Genomic DNA, 20,886 nt, shown 5'->3' with positions numbered 1-20,886 from the left:
CATTGAAAGCCAGCAGCCTCCCACCAGCCATCTCCAACCACTGGGGAACGACCTTGTAGGAGCACTAGGATTGCTGAAGGCACACGAACAACAGGCACTAAGGCAATGCACAAGGGTGAATAGTTCTGTTCTGTTTCCATAATTTAATTTGTTAATTGATAAATGTGACTTTGAATTTGCATTTGGTGTGGTTTTTATTTGTGCGATGAGCTGAGGGGGACATCAATGTGCAATCAGATGGAGGGCGATTTGATTGTCTTGTGGGAGCAGAAAGGTGGGAGTATATGACTGTTGGTGAGTTGGGGGATGTATATGACAACATTAATAGCGGGCACGGATCAGGCAAGCACGCAGAGCCCATGCAGACAAGGCGTGTGGTCCCTGTTGTACCCTTGCGTCTTCCTTCACTTCCTCTTCTGGCTCCTCCCCCTCTTCCTCAGCCTCCTCCTCCCCCACCTCTGGCTCAGGGTCTTCTCCGATCATTGGTGGCAAAGGCTCGTCCCTCATGATGACGAGGTTGTGCAACATGCAGCAGACCACCACGAATCTGCCCACCCGCTCAGGGGAGTCCTGCAGGGCTCCTCCAGACCGGTCCAGGGAGCAGAAGGGTTGTTTGAGGAGGCCTATGGTGTGCTCCACGATGTTGTGTGTGGCAGCATGGCTTTCATTATAGGCCTGCTGTACATGTGTGCGTGGGTTCCTGACCAGAGTCATGAGCCATGGAGTGAGGGGATAGTCCTTGTCGCCCAGTAGCCAGCCTTTGACTTGCCGAGTCGGGTGAAAGATAGCTGGCACGTTGGACTGCCGCATGACGAAGGCATCGTGACTGCTCCCAGGGTAGCGGGCATCGACCTCCATGATTCCATGCGTGTGATCACACACCAGCTGCACGTTGAGGGAGTGCAAGCCCTTTCGGTTGATGAACACGGCCGAGTTGATATGTGGGGCGCGCAGAGCAATGTGCATGCAGTCAATGGCACCCTGCACCATGCGAGTGAACCCCCGTGCTCACTCGTTCTGCTTGTCTCTGTCAAGAGGGAAGGTGATGAACCTGTTCCGCATCTGGTACAATGACCTCCCTGATGCAGCACTGCACTGCATACTGCGAGATATTGCACATGTCACCAGCAGAGGCCTGAAATGACCCTGAGCCGTAGAAATTCAGCACCACTGTGACCTTCACAGGCACAGGCAATGCTGTCCTTGCCCTGCTCTGAGGCTGCAGTTGTGGCCGCACCAGTTGACAGATCTCAGTCACGGCTTCCATGGTGAATCTCAGGCGTCGGATGTAATCCTGAGAATTGGTCCCGGATGGCCCTCGTTGGATAGGGCCTCCTGCTCAGTGCCCTGCGCCTCCTCCCTCTCCTCGCAGCCTGACCTGCTCTGTGTGGCCTCTCTGCATGCTCCCAGTCGTGCTCAAAGCCCAGCGGGAGCCCTAGCAGGCCACCCATGTTTGCCAGGAATGTTGTTCAATCAGAGTTGTAACTTTCCGAACCGTAAGGCAGTACCTGTAAAAACCATTCTCAAATGTACTCTAGGAGCTCTCAGTACTATAGGGAGCTTCAAGAAACACTTCCTATTCCATCAGTATCCAGAAGCAATAATCCAGGAACTAACCTGCAACACCTGCATGGTCCCTTTAAATAATGCTGATGGGTGGGGGGGGGGATCCTCCAGGCACTCTAAGACACGTTCAGGTGGTCGGGGTTAAGACTGGGCGTTGAGTTGAGCGTTAAACACCATTTTGGCACACTGATTGCACGCGTTTTCTCCCTACTTTACATGCTTCCGGCGTTCGCGCATGCGCTAACTCTACACCAAGATGGCGTCTGGCGCACATCACGCTGGAAACATGCGTGCGCAGCCAAGCCGCCATCTTGGATGTTGGAGAGGCTGTGTAGCACCGAAATAATGGGCTCTCCACGGCCCAATTTAGCGCCCTATATGTTTGCAATTGTAACTCAGCAGTTCTGTATAATATACTGTAAATATCACACAAGAACTTCATTCATGTTTCCAATGTCCAGATGCTGTATTGTAAATGTAATATAACTAATAGTATTGGAATAATCACATAAGTGCCCAACAGGAACTAATAAAGTTAAAACAGATTTCCTACAAATTCTTTCTTCATTACCTTCAAAATAAAAATGATAATAAGTGACTCAACTAAATACATATTGCTACCACATTTAAATCCCTTGAGAACCAGGCAAGATTTCAGCTCCATTTATTTACTTTGAACTCTGTGGTATGTACAGGATTACAGTGGATTATTTTACAATGAAGGATAACATTTCAAAATTGTAACAGAAACAGCTAGAATTTTAATAGCATGACACCTCAAACGGATCATAACCTCCAGATTGTCCCCTGCCTTTACACAAATTATTTTATAGCTTTGCAGATTAACGGTTGTACTTGTCAGCATGTTTAACCTTCTTTATGTCAGTTAAAAGAACACAAGTCTCATAGAAGACTCCTCAAAGATTCTGCGATGCTGATGCAGCATTGCCCAAGTCAGCATACTGATTTGCTGAATATCCTGGTTGGGCTTTTAATGTTGGCTAGCTGCATCCTGTGAATTCACAATTTTTCCCAAATCAAAAACAGAACTTGAAATTTATCATTTACCATGATGAAAAGTAAATATACCAAGCGGCTTTGCATTTAAAAAAAAACAATTAATTGATGTCATTTTCGGCAAAAAATATCCTGAACACTATTCTGGATGTTCCCTTCCAGATGTAAATTAGATTTTATAAATGGATGGTTTGCGCACAGTGTAAGTAAACAACCCTGGACTCTCCCTACTGTTGTGTATACAAATCTTCTGCATTAGGGGACTTTTAAGCTGATCTCATGTGTTGGAAGAGTTTACATTGGCAGAGATTAAATCAAACTGCTGGGAAATGATTGTGGATCTGCAACGCAGAAGGCTGCATCACTTTGCCTTGTCTTAACCGAAGATTTTCTATACTCTGCAGTACTCACATACGGGTTATTCCCTTCCCCTCAAATTTATCTTCTCCTTCTCCTCCCTGCTTAGGTCCCCAATGTTTTGCATCGTTCCCAGCTGCTTTGAAATGTGCAACAATGTCCCAAGGCACTTCAATGTGCCTTACCACTGTCTACACCACAAACTACAATTTGATGTTAATGTAGACTACAGTTAAGAGCTATAGTAGGGCTTCAGTATTTAAATGGGGGTCTTCCCGGAATGCAACAGGAGAGTTTCCCATATGGAATATAATTAAAATAATACCCCAGATAGAACGATGGCAAAGCAAATGCAAACAGTGGACCATTGGCAACAACAACTGCCATTTATATAGCACCTTTAATACAGTGAAATGTCCCAAGTTGTCTCAGTGGGGAGTTATGGACGCCATGTAATAATAGGAGTTAGGTGGGATTACTGAAACATAATCAAAAAGACGTTTAAGGGCTGAAAGAGAAATAGCAAGGTAGAATGGGTTCAAGGAAGACGGGGATGAGACAGCTGAAAACTCTGCCAACAGTAGTGAAGCAAAGGGAGGTGGATGCACAGGAGGCCAGAGTCAGAGGACCATGTACAGCTGGAGGAGGTCTGAGGTTGGGAGAGGTGAAGGTATGCAGGTATTTGTAAATGAGGATGAGAATTTGGAATTCAGTGTGTTAGCGACAGAGAATCAATGGATGTCGGTGAGAATCGGGGCATTGGGCGAGCAGGGTTTAGTGAGAGCTAGGCTGCAGGAAGCAGAGTTTTGGAGTTGATGGAAGGTGGAGATCAGAAAGTCAGAAAAGAAGACATTGGAGAGGTCAAGCATGGAGGAGAAAAACAGCGTCGATAATGATTTCAGCAACAATGTTGGCAATGTAGAGGCAAATGCAAAGAATGTGTAGAGGTGGAAATAAGCAGTCTTGGTGATGGCTATAATATGGCTTGAGGCTCAGCTCAGGGTCAAACAGGGCACTAGAAGTTGTGAACCTTCTGATCGAGTAGCCAGGCAGGAGGTACAGAGGTTTTGGCAAGAATCAAATAAGATGGCTTCAGTCTTCCTGATGTTTAATTGATGTCAGACAAACAATCTGACAACATAGATGTTTTCAGAGTCCAGGGTGGCAGAGAGGTGGCGCTGGGTGTTATTAGCATACATGTGGAAGTTGACTGCTGACCCTATACCTACAGATGATGTTACGGGGGTGGGGATATGAAAATGAGAGTAATAGGCACAGGATGGAACTTTGGAGTAACTGACAGTGCCATTGCTGGATAAGTGCTGGCAATATTGGGACAGGCACGAATGCATGGACATACAAGGGAAATAAAGAATGAACTTGCATTTATATAGCGCCTTTCACAACCTCAGAATGTTCCAAACCGCTTCACAGCCAATGAAGTACTTTTGAAGTGTAGTCATTGTTTTAAGGAAATGCAGCAGACAATTTCTGCACAGAAAAGGTCCCACAAACAGCAATGAGATTAATGGTCAAATTTGTTTTTAATTCATTCATGGGATGTGGGCATCGCTGGCAAGGCCAGCATTTATTACCCATCCCTAATTGCCTCTGAGAAGGTGGTGTTAGTTTATTTCAGTGATGTTGGTTGAGGGATAAATATTGGCCAGGACAACTGGAGAATTCCACTGCCCTTCTCTATAATAGTGCCATGAAATCGTTCACATCCACGAGAGGGCCTCGGTTTAACGTTTCATCCGAAAGACAGCCCCTCCGACAGTGTAGCATTCCCTCAGTAATACACTGAACTGTCAGCCTAGAACATGTGCTCGAGTCTCTGGAGTGGGGCTTGGACCCATGACCTTCTGACTCACAGATGAGAGTGCTACAAATGAGCCAAGGCTGACACGTAGGTAGGAAATACCAGTAATGTCCACTAGACAGTAACACCCTCCCAACCACTACTAATGGCAACACCTAGGTGAGGTGAAAGTCTATGGCTAATGTCAGGAAAAACTATGGGAAATTTCTCCCCAACTCCTTAAGACAATCAAACAAAATTATGGTTATCCATGATGCATTATTAGAAATCTGTAAACTCCCCCCCACCCCCACCCCACCCCACCCTTCTCACATGTCCCAATTTCCTTAGGAACACAGTACTGTACGGGATTGGAAACAACCACCTTCATCATCAGGCCAGTACCAAAGGCTATCCACTTCTTACCCCAGTTTACCTGCAATATCCTTCAATAGACTTGTCTGCCAAAAATATGTCTATCAACCTTTTAAAATTTATAGATGGTTAAGACCAGGTAAAGCCAGTCCCATGCAGGTGGACCATGGCAGAGAGGGAGAGAAGAAGGACGGGGTAGTTGCCACAGAGAAGTAGAGAAGGGATAATTCACCATGGTCACAGTCACAAAGGATGTCAATAGTGACCTTGACCATGGTGGTCTCAGAGCTGTAGGCAGGGCAGAAGCCAAACTGTGGGACTCGAACACAGAAATATGGGAGAGATGATGTGCAAGTGGATGGTAATACTTGGAAAGGAAAGGGAAGTTGATATGGGGCTGTAATTGGAGAGAGGAGAAAAGATGTTTCTTTTTTAGGGAGGGGTGTTATAACAGCAGTTTTAGAAGGGGAGATAAATAGCACATGTGCAGGCCTGCTACAGTCTGAAATTGCAGGTTTCACAGCTTCCCACAACTCAGTTCGCAATTCAAAAAGAGCTGCTGAGCAGAGGTCGGGTGCTTCCCCAAGTGGAAACCATTTTAAAGGGTCAAAGTGTCATTTACAGTCAAGCTAGTGAGAGTCACCTGAGCTGCTCTTGCAAACCTCCCGTCAAACAGTGAAAGAATGACGTTAACAGAAGCCTGAGCACAGGGAGCTTGCTCACTAGGACTCTTGACTGGGGAACAGTGAGTGACTCGGAGAACAAGATCAAGTCAGGGGATGCTTGAAGCCTTAAAATAATTTTCAAACACTCTTGCAGAGTTTGTGAAAAATCCTAAAAGCTTTGGAAACATGCCAGCTGACACCAGTAACATCCTGTTCACTCATGAGCATAAGAACACAAGAAATAGGAGCAGGAGTAGGCCATAGGGCCCCTCGAGCCTGCTCAAAAATTCAGCATAAAAATTATGGTGTGCAACATCTCATTTTAGCTGCAATTGGTTTTCCAAATGGGATCTGTTTGTAAATAATACGGTATATTTTTGAAATAAAATTCATAGCCCTCAGCTCAGAAAAGACAAACATACAAAAAAAGGTGGACAAAACAAAGAAAGAAGGCAATGCAATCAATTATACAGAAGGAAGATATGCGGAGTTTGACGTGTTACATGGTAAAATGTATAATCTGAGCCATTTAACACAAGTCAACAACTAAAACAATTTATTTCCAGGAACAGTAACAATGGATATAATTACAAATTAGGTTAGTACACTCTAGCTCTATTTACATATCAGATATTCGATGTAATAGAGTCAATCTTAGTAATGGACACATGCTTAATCTCCATTATCTTAATTTTAAATATCTACGAACAACAGCATAAGAAAGTTTTTCTCCTCCCTGTCTACGGAGAATGATTTATTGAGGATTCATTTGAAGAGGGGTTTATTTTTATTTTAGTAGCTTGCAGTTCAAATTAGAATCAATTTATATCTTCCTTTGTTCCCCAATTCAGCAAATGTACAATCTGTGAGGGTGTGATAGATTTGCCTCATACCGTCCCCAATGCTATCGCTCCCACACGCTTATTGTACTGCACCTGGCTGTCAAGGACAGGCACTGCGTTGCATTCCAGGTTTCAAAAAATGTGATCCAATCTAATCAGTATCCTCAGCTACCGCTTCCCACCATCAATCAGTGCTGTCCCCCCAGTCTATACAATAAACACAGAAATAGAGACAAAAAGAGACTGCCTGTTTGAAAGACAGCAAAACAACAATATCGCTCAATGCAAGGAGTGGACACCACTCTCCCCTTAGCCACAGTTTTGACACCAAGCAGATTAACAATAGATGCCAGCCTGCCAAAGGGCCGTTTGAGGAGGAAAGGGAACTGCATGTATCTAAACGTACTCTGAGTTGCATTTAATGCTTCCACAATTTAAGATAATTAGCAAAACAACCAGCGGGGAGATGAGGAGAAATTTTTTTACGCAGCAAGTTGTTATGAACTGGAATGCACTGCCTGAAAGGGCGGTGGAAGCAGATTCAATAATAACTTTCAAAAGGGAATTGGATAAATATTTGAAGTGGAAAAAATTGCAGGGCTATGGGGAAAGAGCAAAGGATTAGGACTAATTGGATCACTTTTCCAAAGAACCAGCACAGGCACGATGGGCCAAATGGCCTCCTTTTGTGCTGTATGATTCTATAATTAATGGTATGTATTGTATATATATATACACACACACACAATATGGACTGCCCATCTCAACTGATCACACAATTGGCAGCAACATGCAGCTTATTATTGTACCGAGTGATACTTTAAGCCAGTCACTGGTCACCTGCCTGATTCTTTTTTCATAGTGTAAAACCCAATCTTTCAACTACTCAGCTAACTGACATAGTGAACAATCTTATATGGTCAGGATGACAAGTTTCTAACCTATTTTTACAATTGCCATTTCATTTTTTTTAAAATTATGCCATTTTACAACTTCGTACCCTATATTTAAAGGACAAAAAGGCATGTCCAATGATGCAACTCATACATCAGTTTTACAGTAACTACCTTATATTACACAATCTCTAAATCACTGGTCCCAGTAAGAAATAACCTCAAAACATTTTAGAAATTTTCCTGAACCTTCCTTAAAACTACAAATGCAGCAACTGCCCAGATAATAACAAGATCCACTGTGGCTAGTTAAAAGCGAATTGACTAAAATAAACGTTGCTACAAACTCAAGGGGTTTAAAATTTTTGTAGTCAAACAACGGATGCTGTGTCCAAAACTACAGAACAGCCCAGGATTCCCCACCACAGTTTTCAGTGATCACCACAATAAAGTATGGAGAGCCCAGTGAGACTGTTCCTAGAGTCCAGGGCGGTAGCAGGCAAACCGCTGACTCTGCAGAGATGGATTAATGGTTTTGCTGCCCCATATTGCCTTCCATTTCTGCTATTGTCTGGCCAGGATTTAATTTCTGGAGCCACTTACATGGCCCTGAGGCACTCCGTAGTAGGCCCACTCCCTGACAGGGCCTAACGCCAGTGGAAGAGACAAGGGAACGAGGCCTTGGAGGTCGGGACCCTCTATCTGCCAGTGGAGGTCAGTGGCCAGAAGCTCCCAATTGGATATTAACATCCCAGGATGGGGTTTGTTTAACCATGCCATGCAGTCTTCGGCCTGCCTCCCGGACCTCATGAACCTCCCCCACCCCCCCATATCCAGCACGGGCTCGATGGGCCGAAAGGCTTCCTTCTGTGCTGTAAGCATTCTATGATTTAATGAGGGTTCGGATGCAGGACAGAGTGCCATATTTTTATGACCAGCCAGAGTTGGGCATGGAAAATAAAATAAGTGGCCAGGAATGCCCCCTCCTGTATGATTTGCAATCCACCCGCTGGTCTGTGCCAATTGCAGACGCAAGCCAAGGTCCACCCTCCTCCTCCTCCCCCTCCCCGGGCCCCCCTCCAGAAAAAGCCCGCAAATCCTGGGGCAAAATAAAAGGGGCAGGGGCCTGACGAATTGGGTCCGCACTCCTTTTTCCTGACCATTGAGAACTGGGCGTTCCCTGAGGGAAAGGGTCGGGAGGATTGGCCCTTTAATGGTGTCATTCATTGGGGTTTTGGAACCATAAGAGGCATGAAACTATGTCAGAGTCGGACATGGAATCTGGGAAACATACAATTTCTTGTTAAAGCAATTTCAATTTGTCACTGAATTTTGGATTCAGCAAAATACCACATGCAATTTAAGAGTGTCCAGCCCTGGAAAGCCTACCAAGCACAAGCCACCATTTTAAGGTTCAAATACTAATTTTCACTTGGGTTGGTGAGTTTTACAACTTGTCAATCAGCTTCTCTGTCCCCTTTTCTTCCCATCTCCGGGCCACGGACAATATGTTTTTTGCATCAACCAGATCATAAAAAAAAGAACTTGCATTTATACAGCGTCTTTCACAGCCTCAGGACGTCCCAAAGCACTTTACAGTCAATGAAGTACCTTTGAAGTGTAGCCACTGTTGTAATGTAGGAAACATTCAGATAAATTCTTAGCACTGTGGAATTCCACAGGGCTGCAGAGCTGGGAAAACATATAAGCAGACTGAAAACAGACAATTTCAAATTGATTCAAAATTCCAAAGTAAGGACTGGTTTTAAAAGAGAAAATCTAAACTTTGACATTTTTAAGGATTTAAAGGTCATTCAAAAAATTTCGAAAGGACTCCTCCGAGTGTCTCGCAGAAGACTAAAGATTTCAGAAAGTAAAAAGGATTCACCAACAGTTTTATTAGGCAAAGCAACCACAAATTATCATGGCTTCTTGAAATAATGAATCACCATAAGATATTATGTTGGAGGGAGGGGGTAAAAGCTTTTTATGGATAGACTTTTAAAGAATAATGTTTTGATAGTGTAATTGATTGTAATGAGTATGCTTATTCATGTTGAAACAGAGCATTCTCAACACATTCTGGTCCAATAATAAATAAATGTCAAAATGGCTGCAAAACAACACAACTTGCATTTATATAGCACCTTTAACGTAGTAAAACATCCCAAGAAGGCATTTCACAGGAGCGATTATCAAACAAAATTTCACATCAAGCCATATAAGGAGGTATTAGGACAGATGGCTAAAAGCTTGGTCAAAGAGGTAGGTCTTAAGGAGTGTTTTAAAGGAGGAGAGAGAGGTAAAGAGGCGGAGAGGTTTAGGGATGGAATTCCAGAGCTTAGGGCCGAGGCAGCTGAAGGCACGGCCGCCAATGGTGGAGCGATTAAAATCGGGGTGCGCAAGAGGCAAAAATTGGAGGAGCGCAGAGATCTCGGAGGGTTGTAGGGCTGGAGGAGGTTACAGAGAGAGGGAGGGGCGAGGCCATGGAGGGATTTGAAAACAAGGATGAGAATTTTAATATTGAGGTGTTCCCGGACCGGGAGCCAATGTCGGTCACAGAGTTGATGGGTGAACGGGACTTGGTGTGAGTTAGAATACAAGCAGCAGAATTTTGGATGAACTGAAGTTTATGGAGGGTGGAAGACGGGAGGTCAGCCAGGAGACCATTGGACTAGTCCAGTCTGGAAGTAACAAAGGCATAGATGAGTTTCAGCAGCAGATGAGCTGAGGTACGGGCAACAATGAAAATTGAAATTCCCACAGCATCAGACAATGTAAAAGTTAAAGTTAACAAAGGATTTGCTAAGATTTATCAGCAAACTACGTAAGCAGCCTTATTGTACTTTAGTTCTACATTATTTGGTGTGTGTATTCATGTCTATAATACATTATGGCCTAAGTTTTCCAATTGTAATGCGGACAATAACCTATTAAAGTGAATGGGGTATGATTGGAAAACCTAGGCCTGAAAGTCTTCCTACAAGTGTCACACTTACTTCCTGTAACATTTTCCGTGTCACACCATTTCCATTACTATTCCATTTCTATTTATTGCGTTGAGCTCTAACTGAGTCCTCCTACCTGTGTCTCCAACCGAGGTGGCATTATTCGATTCCTTATACTGAGCTGGGATTTTATGATTCCCTTCCATGTGATTCACTCCCAACCTGGTCTTCCCAAATTTGTTTCATTTCCCCCCCACTAAAGAGAGACTTCAGAAGTACCAGATACTTTTCAAAACAACTCCTCTTATTGTTTGCTGTTTTTTTCCCCCTGATCCAATTGATCTCCTTAAGTACAAACAATGGATGAAAGTTATACCCAATGTGAAAAGAAATAAGGCTCTCCCGACACCCACAACAAGTATTAAACAAATAAATGGTTGTGCCGCAGATATTAACTGATTCATCAACCATTGAGAGGTTTAATTTATGGGCTGGTTGCATGATTTCCCCCTTCCGAGAACCTTTTACTCTGTAAATATAGAATTAAATGAGATCCCAACCACGTGAAAATAATTAATCAATTGAGCCCAATCGACCAAGCCGTGCATAAAATTAAATAAATAAATGGTTCTGCCAGCGGGAATCAATTGATTTATCAAGTCTTGCCGATTTAATATATCTGCTGGCTGCATGGTTCTCCTCAGCCAGTGTGTGAGCTGATGTGGAAATAATGAATGAATTAATTCAGTGAGGGCACCTGGCCCACTGGCCAAAACATTAATAAATAATTCTGCCCTGTTGCATGCTGCGCACTTTCTCTCCCCCCTCCCTCCCCACAAAGCCCCAACTCCTGCTCTGTTTTTTAAAAAATGTGTCCATTCTTTTTTCCAGTTCAGTTCTAGCTCTGTTACCTATCCCTTCCCCTCTCTTTTTTCAATCCCCATTCCATGCTGTCTTTCTTTTCCGCTCCCGGTTTCTGCTTTTCTAATGCTTTATTTTTCCTTCTTTCAGACTCTCTGTTTTAAAAACATATTTTCTCCCACAGGCTTTTGTTCTCCACATTTTTTTAAAATAAAGGTTCCCCAAAACATTTTTTTGAAGACCTTTCTCTCACTGTCCATTTTCTTTTCCTCACCATCTTTTTCTCCCCCCTAACTCCCATTTGCCACTTTTTTCCTCCAGCCTCCAACCCAGCGTTATAGTATCAAATTCCACAAAGCCAACTCCTCACTACTCCAATTCCCCCAAATACTCATTAACCCATTACTCCCTACGCTCCTTATCCACTCACTACCTCTCCCTTCCCCCAATGACTAGCAATCATCCACAAATCCTCAATACTTTTCTTCCCAATACTCATGACCCCCACAACTCCTCACTTCCCCAATCCATTTAATTACTCCCACACCCCTCGCAAATCCTTGCAAAGCAAATGACCTACTCCCACAAACCACAGTAACCAGTGCCACAACACATCTACTTTGTTATAAAGCAGCACATCCTTCACTTCTTGTGAGCACTGATATTGTGCTCACCAACGCAAGGGAGGTCAATGCTGGGACTTGAGACACCAACATGGGAACAACACCACCTGCATGTTCCCCTCCAAGTCACACACCATCCCGACTTGGAAATATATCGCCGTTCCTTCATCGTCGCTGGGTTAAAATCCTGGAACTCCCTTCCTAACAGCACTGTGGGAGAACCTTCACCACACGGACTGCAGTGGTTCAAGAAGGCGGCTCACCACCACCTTCTCAAGGGCAATTAGGGATGGGCAATAAATGCCGGCCTCGCCAGCGATGCCCACATCCTATGAACGAATAAAAAAAAAAATCAGGTATAGCATCAGTTAGGTGTAGAGTGGAGTTCCCTCTATCTTGTCCCAAAAATGCACCCTAATCCATCCAACCAATAAGACATTTCTACATCAGTCACCCTTGTGGCTTCTAGTGACTGTGCCTGCACCAAATTATAGTGGGGGGGGGGGTTTGCTGAGGATTACGTCCTAGTTGGAATTGGCTGGAGATCAACCAAAGCCGTTTAAGACTACAGCCAGCAAATAAGGAAGATTTGTATCCTACCAATCTGGGCTTCATTTAAACACAGGTCCCAATGATAATAATTATGGGTTAGACCACTCCCCCACCCCACCCTCCCACTATGGGATTTGAATTTTTACCCCGTGCAGACAAATAGGATGAAAGTTCCCATTCCCTCCAAATTCATTGGACTTATCTTTTTTTTTACATTTTGGTTAAGCACATGTGCTCAACACATGTCTTCTAAACATGTTAGTGATGTGTGCAGCGTGACAATGTTCTGCCGCAGCAAGGAAAATGTCAAGAAGCACACAATATTTAGAAAAGATGCCCAGATACGTGACGTAATTCACAGGATGGCTTTCTGAAATAAGCCTGCCGCCTGAATGGGAATTGCCCTTTGCGTCATCATAAAGAACATTATTTAAAAAGCGAGCATCAATTGGGGCCATGTAACTGTTTGAAAACAAAAATAAACCATTAAGAGCTGCAGCAGGACTAAAACAGCCCAGTCTTATGGATCTGCCCACTCTGACTGCAGATCCGTTCTTACAGAAAGACTGAATGTGATTATATATTTTTTTAAACTGTGCATTTTATAAATAGGAGCGTAAAAATTAAACAGAGCAAGCTGCCTAGTGTGGAACTGCACCATACACGCTGGAAAGTCACAGCATTCAATCCCTGATCTGTGCTGAGTTAGCTCTCAGCCAGAGTAATGCTACATTTGGCCTCAGCACCCTGGGCTAGCAAAGAGGTAGAGGGAAAACAGATTCATTCAGGATTCCTGCACCTGAACGCTATTCGGTGTCTCCTGCTCAAAAGTGCCGTTGTGATGAATTCCATGATCAAATAGCCAGCTGATGTTCACCATCTAAGCTCACGTGAAGAATGGCAGCTTGAAGGAGGCTGGCACCTTGGAAACGTATGTACGAGGAAAAGGAGGGGAAAAAAAGGTCAAAAATAACAAATTAAAATTCAATAGGCAGGGGTTCCATGCGAATTTATAAAACTGTACCTCAATTCTTAAATGAACGAAGAGCCCAAGAATGAAGTCTACCTTTTGAAAATTACACCCCATTTGGCAAAAAATGATGAGCTTTGTGTGTATTTCTATTGAAAAGAAAAATGTGCGGACTATTTTGCTGATATTTTTGTCGAGTTGAATTCTGTCTACGACATGGTAAAGCAGTCTGATAATGCAGGGCGCGGTGCACCATACAGTGGCGTCCTCCCAATCACATATCCCCATAGGTGGAGTTCCGCTTGACCCAGGAGGAAGGGAGGAGCAGAAGGTGAGTCAATCCACACAAATCTCATACACCTTGTGGCAGCCTGTTAAAAGTAGCACTGACAGAGGTCTAGAAGCAGGTCCCTGGAGGAATGGTATACAGGATAGACAGACACAAATGGGGTGAAATTATTCACAGTAATAACTTTAGCAAAAAAAAAATAGATTTCCCATTTGTAGTTGTATTGACAATTATTGGAAGGGAGGATTTAATCTCCAAACAGAAAAAGCTAAAAAAAAACAGGGAACTTTCTTTTAAAGAAAAAGTACAAACATAAAATAAGGTTTTTTTTGCATTTGTTTTTTCTTCCTCTCCCCACATTTTTAAGTTCCCTTATTCTCTCCCTCCATCTTTAGGTGTCATGAGACACTCACCATTCCTTGGATGAGACACAGTCTAAGGTCTTATGAATGCAGCTCTTATGCAACCACTAGGAAGTGCAAGAGAGAGGCCTAGAGTGAGTCACCTTCCTGTGATAAGAAACCTGCCTTCTGCTCTCCACCTGACAAGCAGGGCCAAGCTCTGGAACTTAACACAAGTTCCAGCACTGCAAGCTGCACTTGTGCCTCTTCCTCAGACATCTTTATCCTGCTCCAAACTAATTTCCATCTCTGTGAAATTGGAGGAAATGTCAAGAATCCCTGAATCACCTTTGGATGTTAAAAAAAGCAATTTCACTTTTGTGTCTTAAGCACTCTGCTCCTCCGGTCCCTCGGCCGCGGATCCCGGCTCCTCCGGTCCCTCGGCCGCGGATCCCGGCTCCTCCGGTCCCTCGGCCGCGGATCCCGGCTCCTCCGGTCCCTCGGCCGCGGATCCCGGCTCCTCCGGTCCCTCGGCCGCGGAAAATTGCTCCTCCGGTCCCTCGACCGTGGAAAACTTCTCCTCCGGACCCGAACAGTTGCAGTCGGTGCTTCATCTCCCTCCCCCCCAATTGGGAGCTTATTCTCCAGAGTTACAAGCCCCCCAAGAGATTTTACTTTGTCACCCTTGCTGAGTTACTTATGTCAAAAAGCCCAATAGTTATTGGCAGGCGACTGAATAACCCAATGGTTTAGGAACTCCTGCTTAACGGCCTATTGACAGGTAATAGTAATGAGTGACGATGTTAACAAGTGAGAGTGCACGTCCACACACTCCATCCATTTCATCAGCCCTGACTTTAAGCTCTCTGCTTCAGAGCCAGCAGAGCATTTCACTCAATCTATTTTGGAAACCAGGAGAAATAACTACATGGATATCATTAGTCCCATCAATCTATCAATAACGCAACCATTTAAATCAATAAGCAGCCTTGAAGTAAGCTCTGTAATAAGAGAAATTGCCTCATAAATTATAATATTGGTTTCTCAATACTGTATTTCAACAAAAAAATGGATCTTCTTTTGCAAGACTCCTACAATGTGACAAACATTAACGGTGTAATTCCATGTCATTTTTACATTTCAACATAAGGCTCTTGTTTCTGCTGCGTCTTCCACTTAGTCATTTTTATTTAAAGGGGACAATGGAGATATGAGCTACTGCTCTTAATTTCAATTAAGCAATGTTAAATTATCTGTTTTTATTTTAAGCATTAAATTCCCACTTTGTGATAATTACATTGCTCAATTTAAATTATTAGACAATTTCATTTTTATCAGCACAAAAAGCAAGTTTGAGTTATCAGTAGACTATATCAGATTGTCTATTGCTACTTTTACTTTTAATACAAAGCTCTACAAAAAATTACAGATTTCTCTCTACCTCAATTGAATAAAGCCCAACTCATTAAAGCGAGAAATCTTGTAAATCCCATCAACCAGCCATGTGATCGATACCAAGTATTTGCTTAAAACTTGTATCTTGAACTTGCCAACATCACGATGAGCAAAGCAGCTTCAGTTCATAGATCCAGTCTGACTGGAAATAACCCTCAACTCACAGATGAATCGGAAATCATTAAAATCACAGAATCAAATTTGACACTGTGAGTAAGTACTTGGCTCAGCTCTAGTTGTCATTGTACCTCTGGGGTCCAGGGGTTTTGGTAAGCAGACGATCCAGCCATTTTACAAGAACTTGGAGCTAACTCTTTCACCCTTCCTGTGTGGACGAGGCCATGCCAATCCAGAACCACAACATACCCATCCCATGTGGCATTCTTATTGCACCAGAACACCAACAGTTGGGATTGTCCTACTAACATTTAGCACACTGCTCACTCCAAATAGTACTTTTTAAAAAAAAAATTCATAGAATCATACAGCACAGAGGGAGGCCATTCAGCCCATCGTGCCTGTGCCAACTCTTTGAAAGAGCTACCCAATTAGTCCCACTCCCCTGCTCTTTCCCCATAGCCCTGCAACCACACGTCGAATCATTATGTCAAGTCGTAACAATTAAGAGTATTGGGTCTGCACACACCTATGGCCAGTTTTCACTTTCTTTTCCTCCCTCCTCCGAAGGTGGTGAATCATGCCGGTGTTATGCTCCACAGATCAGGCAGCCCTCCTTGTCTCTCCATCAAACAGCAATTCTTCATGCGTGAGCCTAGATAGCAACTGCTGGCAAGCTGACCCTGGCAATCATCATCGCTGCACTTAACCCTGCGTTCACGCCATGTAACTACACGTGCACTTTCCAGCAGGGGTCACTGTGTAACATTCAGGAGCAGTAACCCAGGCTCCTTTTTTTCTCTTGCCTGCTTCATGATGCTAAAGCGAAGGCAGTGGTCCAAACATCCCCTCAGCTCAGATTAACTAGCTCAGGAAAGATCAACACTCATTAAGTTTAGAAAATAGGACTTTCTTCATCTGAATCTTTGGCTCATATGATCTAATCCGTCCTGAATACCAACCTTGGCACTTAGTTGCTTCTTTAGCAGCTCTCCTAATGTGCAGTTTAAAAGGGATCATTTTTCTTACTGGGAGAATAGCCAGACAATCTTATTCCAGGCCTCTTCCAACGCTGCTCTGTAACTGACCACTAGGGGCTACTCAGAAGCAGCATGGTGATATCTCAATTTTTCTTCATCCCCTCTACATAAGGATTTAAGCACCTGGCCCCCCACTTGGTGCTTCTCATTGATGCTTCCCACCAACAGTGCTCTGATCTCACCAGCTTATAACATGGGGGAGCCTTTCTCCTATTTTGTATTAAGTATAATTTGTGAAAGAGACTAGTGTTTTCAACTAAATTCAAATGAATGAATTTATATAAAAGTTTACATTTGATGGACTGACTGATTGCAGAATGCCTATCAGACTCGCTGAATAAGAAAGTAGGTTGTTAATGCTCTGCACTTCTAAACATGCAAGGGAGTCCTGAAGACAGCACTGTATGATTGAAGGAAAGGCCTTTCAGCAAACATTATCTATTTGATTGCAGTGTCAATATCTAACCCTTACCAACTCAGTGTCAGAGGTCACATTGCAAATTGCATGCTGAAAATATACATTTACTAACACAAGAGCAGTTTGTGTTAAACTATATCGATATTGAATGTCAATAATTAGAATTCCTGTAAGAATGTATTGACATTTCAAACACCTTAAAAGTCATTTTTATGAATGTTATAGTGGCAAAGCTGTTAAGGCGCATTTGTGTCAGTGCCTGAGTGTTGAATTTGTAAGGATAACAAAATCAATCATCTCAAAAGTTCACCTCACAACTCTTCAGTCTTCCCAGGCAAGATTTATCTGTCTGCAGAATTGCATCTGGATGCAAATGGTGAATGACAAAAAAAGAGTCACTTAAAACACCTTTTAAACATCTCGCTAACAAAAGACTCTGAAAATTCGACAAGTCTCATTCTAAGTAAAGTGAAAATTCTATCGAAACAGATCAAGGGAGTTTGCTAGAACTGATTGAATGATGTGATGGCAGAGGTTTTTTACATTACCAAGCTGCGTTTTCTTGAAATGGAGAAGGATTTCCCCCCCTACAGGCGTGCCCCGAATAAGTTTCCAATAGCATAGTTTTCATATTAATACACCATCCTCACCATTCATTTTAACAGGCAAGTTTTGAAAAATAACACAAGAGCTTTTGTTAGAAATCAGCAACAAGAGAATTTATCTGCCGACTCTGGTACAAATCGCCAGTCACTTGATGGTCAAGTTCTTAAAACATTAACTCCAAATTGCAGGGAAAGCAGCCCAGTTGTCTGCTTTTCTCAACATCTCTTCCTATTACTTTTCTCAAATCTCCCCCTGCACAATAACCTCTCTATTTCATCACGTGAATGTGAAAGATTGCTTTTCCATTACAAATCTGAAAGAAAACTTATTGCAGTGACAATCAGGAGGAGGAAAGCAGATCAAATCATTTTGTTTTGGACTTTACCCCTTCTGCAGTACAAACTTTTACCTCAGGGGCCTTACGGATAGTCTATCCCTATCTTTTACAAACCTGCAAAATCCTATTACAAGATGACATAGATCCTTCAAAATACAATGAAAACCCCGTGTGTGTGGATGGAGATATATATTTATTAACAGAAAGATAGACGTAGACCTATATTATGCACATTTTTCAATCACTCCTTCTAACATTGAATTTTTAAATTCCATGAAAGTCGCAATTTTGTAATTATTAGGAAGGATGGGAGATTTATGACTGTATTGTGGTAATTAAATAGGAATGTCACTGGTCAGAACTCATTTGCTAAGTGATTGGTATCTCAGGAACTCAACAGTAATCATTTTATATGGACATTAAAAGGTTAGGCAGTAAAGAGGAATACCCATACTTTGCCTTTTAAATCAAAATGCCAGTGATTAGACATGACCACCGATTCTCCTAGGCTTGTATTAACCCTTTGGGTAATGAATTTTCTCTGTCATTTTGAGACTGCAGTTCTGACAGTTTGACAGTGTGTAATGAGAAGGTGTTTCTGTATTTTCCAAAAATAAATGGATTTTATTGGAAAGCATATCTGAATGATTAGTAGCCTCAGAATATCACACAAAAGTCATCTTTGTTTCAGTTTATATTTTTTAAATCTTTGAATATGGGGCAAGCATTTCAAAATCAAAATTAATTTAGGCTGCAAAATAATGGCCCATGAAAACACTACTATAAAAACAAATGGATACAGGAGAATGACTTCAAGATTGTAACCTGAGCTGAGATGGTGGTTACAAAACACTTAAGCTTTTCTCTCACAGTTCATGACTCCAACTGAACTTCTCAAAGAGATTACTACCTTGCAGTCCTTCCGAAGTATAACATTATTTTCTACATAAACCACATATATTCGTATTGCTCTGACCAACCCTTCCCATTACAGACTAGGCGATGACATTTGTAGCCTGAGAACTTGAAAATGCTCTCTTATGTAATCTAGTCACTCTTAAACACTCAAATCACTGCACGTTACAGCAGACCTTTACTGTAACACCCTCTAAACTAAAATACCACCACCTCTAATATGACAAAGCTTGCTATGGTACTTTCATCAATACAGAACTAATTCCAAAACATCCTGTCCAACACTGAGACACTGGAACAGAATTTTGCATGGCCACAAAGATAGCATTGTATAGAGTCAACTGTAAAACCAAAATGGGATCAGTCAAAACTCCAGTAGCATTCTTAGCTACTGCTGTGAGTATGAATAATATAAGAATCGAGTACCATTTTGCTGCTGCTCTCAGTGCTCTGACACATTTTCCATTCCCTCAGAGTTATATTCCACGGGATCTCAATGGTGGAGCTCTGGGTATCCCTACTGCCTTATTCATATATTGCATCTCAAAAGAGATTTTTTTTTCTTATTTAAATGGCAGTATAATGACTTTCTGGATAGATCCATTCTCAAACCCCAAATAATCATTATTTTACCCATCATGTGTGCTGTGCACCCTAATTATAAGTTGCATGAATTCTGAACTGTTTTGACAGGAATTGGCTAAAGAGGATGTTCCTTAACATGGATTTTCCAAAGTTATCACTCTTAAATTAAAACCTTTTGCACATTTTCATTAGTTGAAACAAATATTCAAGGGCAGCTGCCTTCCATTAACATATTAGATTGTGTACAATTTAAATGCAACTTTTAATAGAAATATTATATCTAGCCCTGTAACTGTATCAGTCCTCTTCAATCAGGGTATAACCATTAGAATTAAGACATTCTCCCTGCCAAACCTTATGGATAGGTCAGAGTATGAGAGTAATTAATTCTTATTTTGAGGTTAAAATGTAATGTTGTGCAGTCCTGACCCTGTACATTCCTGAAAGATAATGATTTTATTTTTAGTTACAGTGATGGGTCCAATTACTAATGTGTGTATGTGCCACTCAGAATGTCAATGATTAGACTTGTCTAGTCTTATTTTTTAAGTGGGTAAAGCAGTAAAGAATTCCATTTAACATAGAAAGGGTTTGTATCCATATTAATAAGGCTGTCTCAGAATAAGGATCACTCAGCAATACTACTGCTTGACAAAATAAATATTTTATATTTCATAATTATTAGGAGGCTGTAGTAGATTAATTTCATAGATGTCTGGTTCCTGTTTAAATCAATGCAGGTTTGAAGTGCTAAGCTTCATTGCATGTTTTTTTTAAAACAATCATATATAAAAAAAATTATTAAAAGATAAAATGTCACATTTGTGCCAAAGCAGAATGTCTTGAATTAATATTCACCTAATTAGATTTCACAATTTCCAACAATCGTGTGTTTAAAACAAATGTAAAGCCTCCCGCCCAGCACCCCCCTCCTCCTCCCTCCCAAGTTTATCCTGTCTGAATTAGTATCTTGGCAATGAAACAATGTTTCACAGTCTGTAATAAGGAGATATTGTTTTTCAGATAAATTGAATATAAAAAATGATCTGAAAAAGCAGCATCTCCTTTCTCACGGATATATGTATATAAATAAATGTAGGTAAAACAATAAAGGATTATATTTAACATAGAAAGGATTCGCATCTATATTAATAAGGCTGTCTCAGAGGGAGAACCACTCAGCAATAATACTGCTTGGCAAAATAAATATTTTATATTTCATAACTATTAGGAGGCTGTAGTCGATTAATTTCATAGATGTCAGGTTCCTGTTTAAATCAATGCAGGGTTGAACTGCTAAGTTTTATGTATAT

At 42.0% G+C, this 20,886-nt stretch overlaps 1 protein-coding gene across 1 annotated transcript in view; it reads right to left on the bottom strand.

The window, feature by feature from the left end:
• LOC137340423 (heparan sulfate glucosamine 3-O-sulfotransferase 6-like) overlaps positions 1-20,886 on the bottom strand; it is a 178,856-nt gene that overhangs the window by 157,028 nt on the left and 942 nt on the right. The window lies entirely within an intron of this gene.

Source organism: Heptranchias perlo, chromosome 22, assembly GCF_035084215.1.
Source record: "Heptranchias perlo isolate sHepPer1 chromosome 22, sHepPer1.hap1, whole genome shotgun sequence".
NCBI classification, from domain to species: domain Eukaryota; kingdom Metazoa; phylum Chordata; class Chondrichthyes; order Hexanchiformes; family Hexanchidae; genus Heptranchias; species Heptranchias perlo.
The sequence above is the reverse complement of the archived record's forward strand: the minus strand, read 5'-3'. Positions and strand labels throughout refer to the sequence as shown.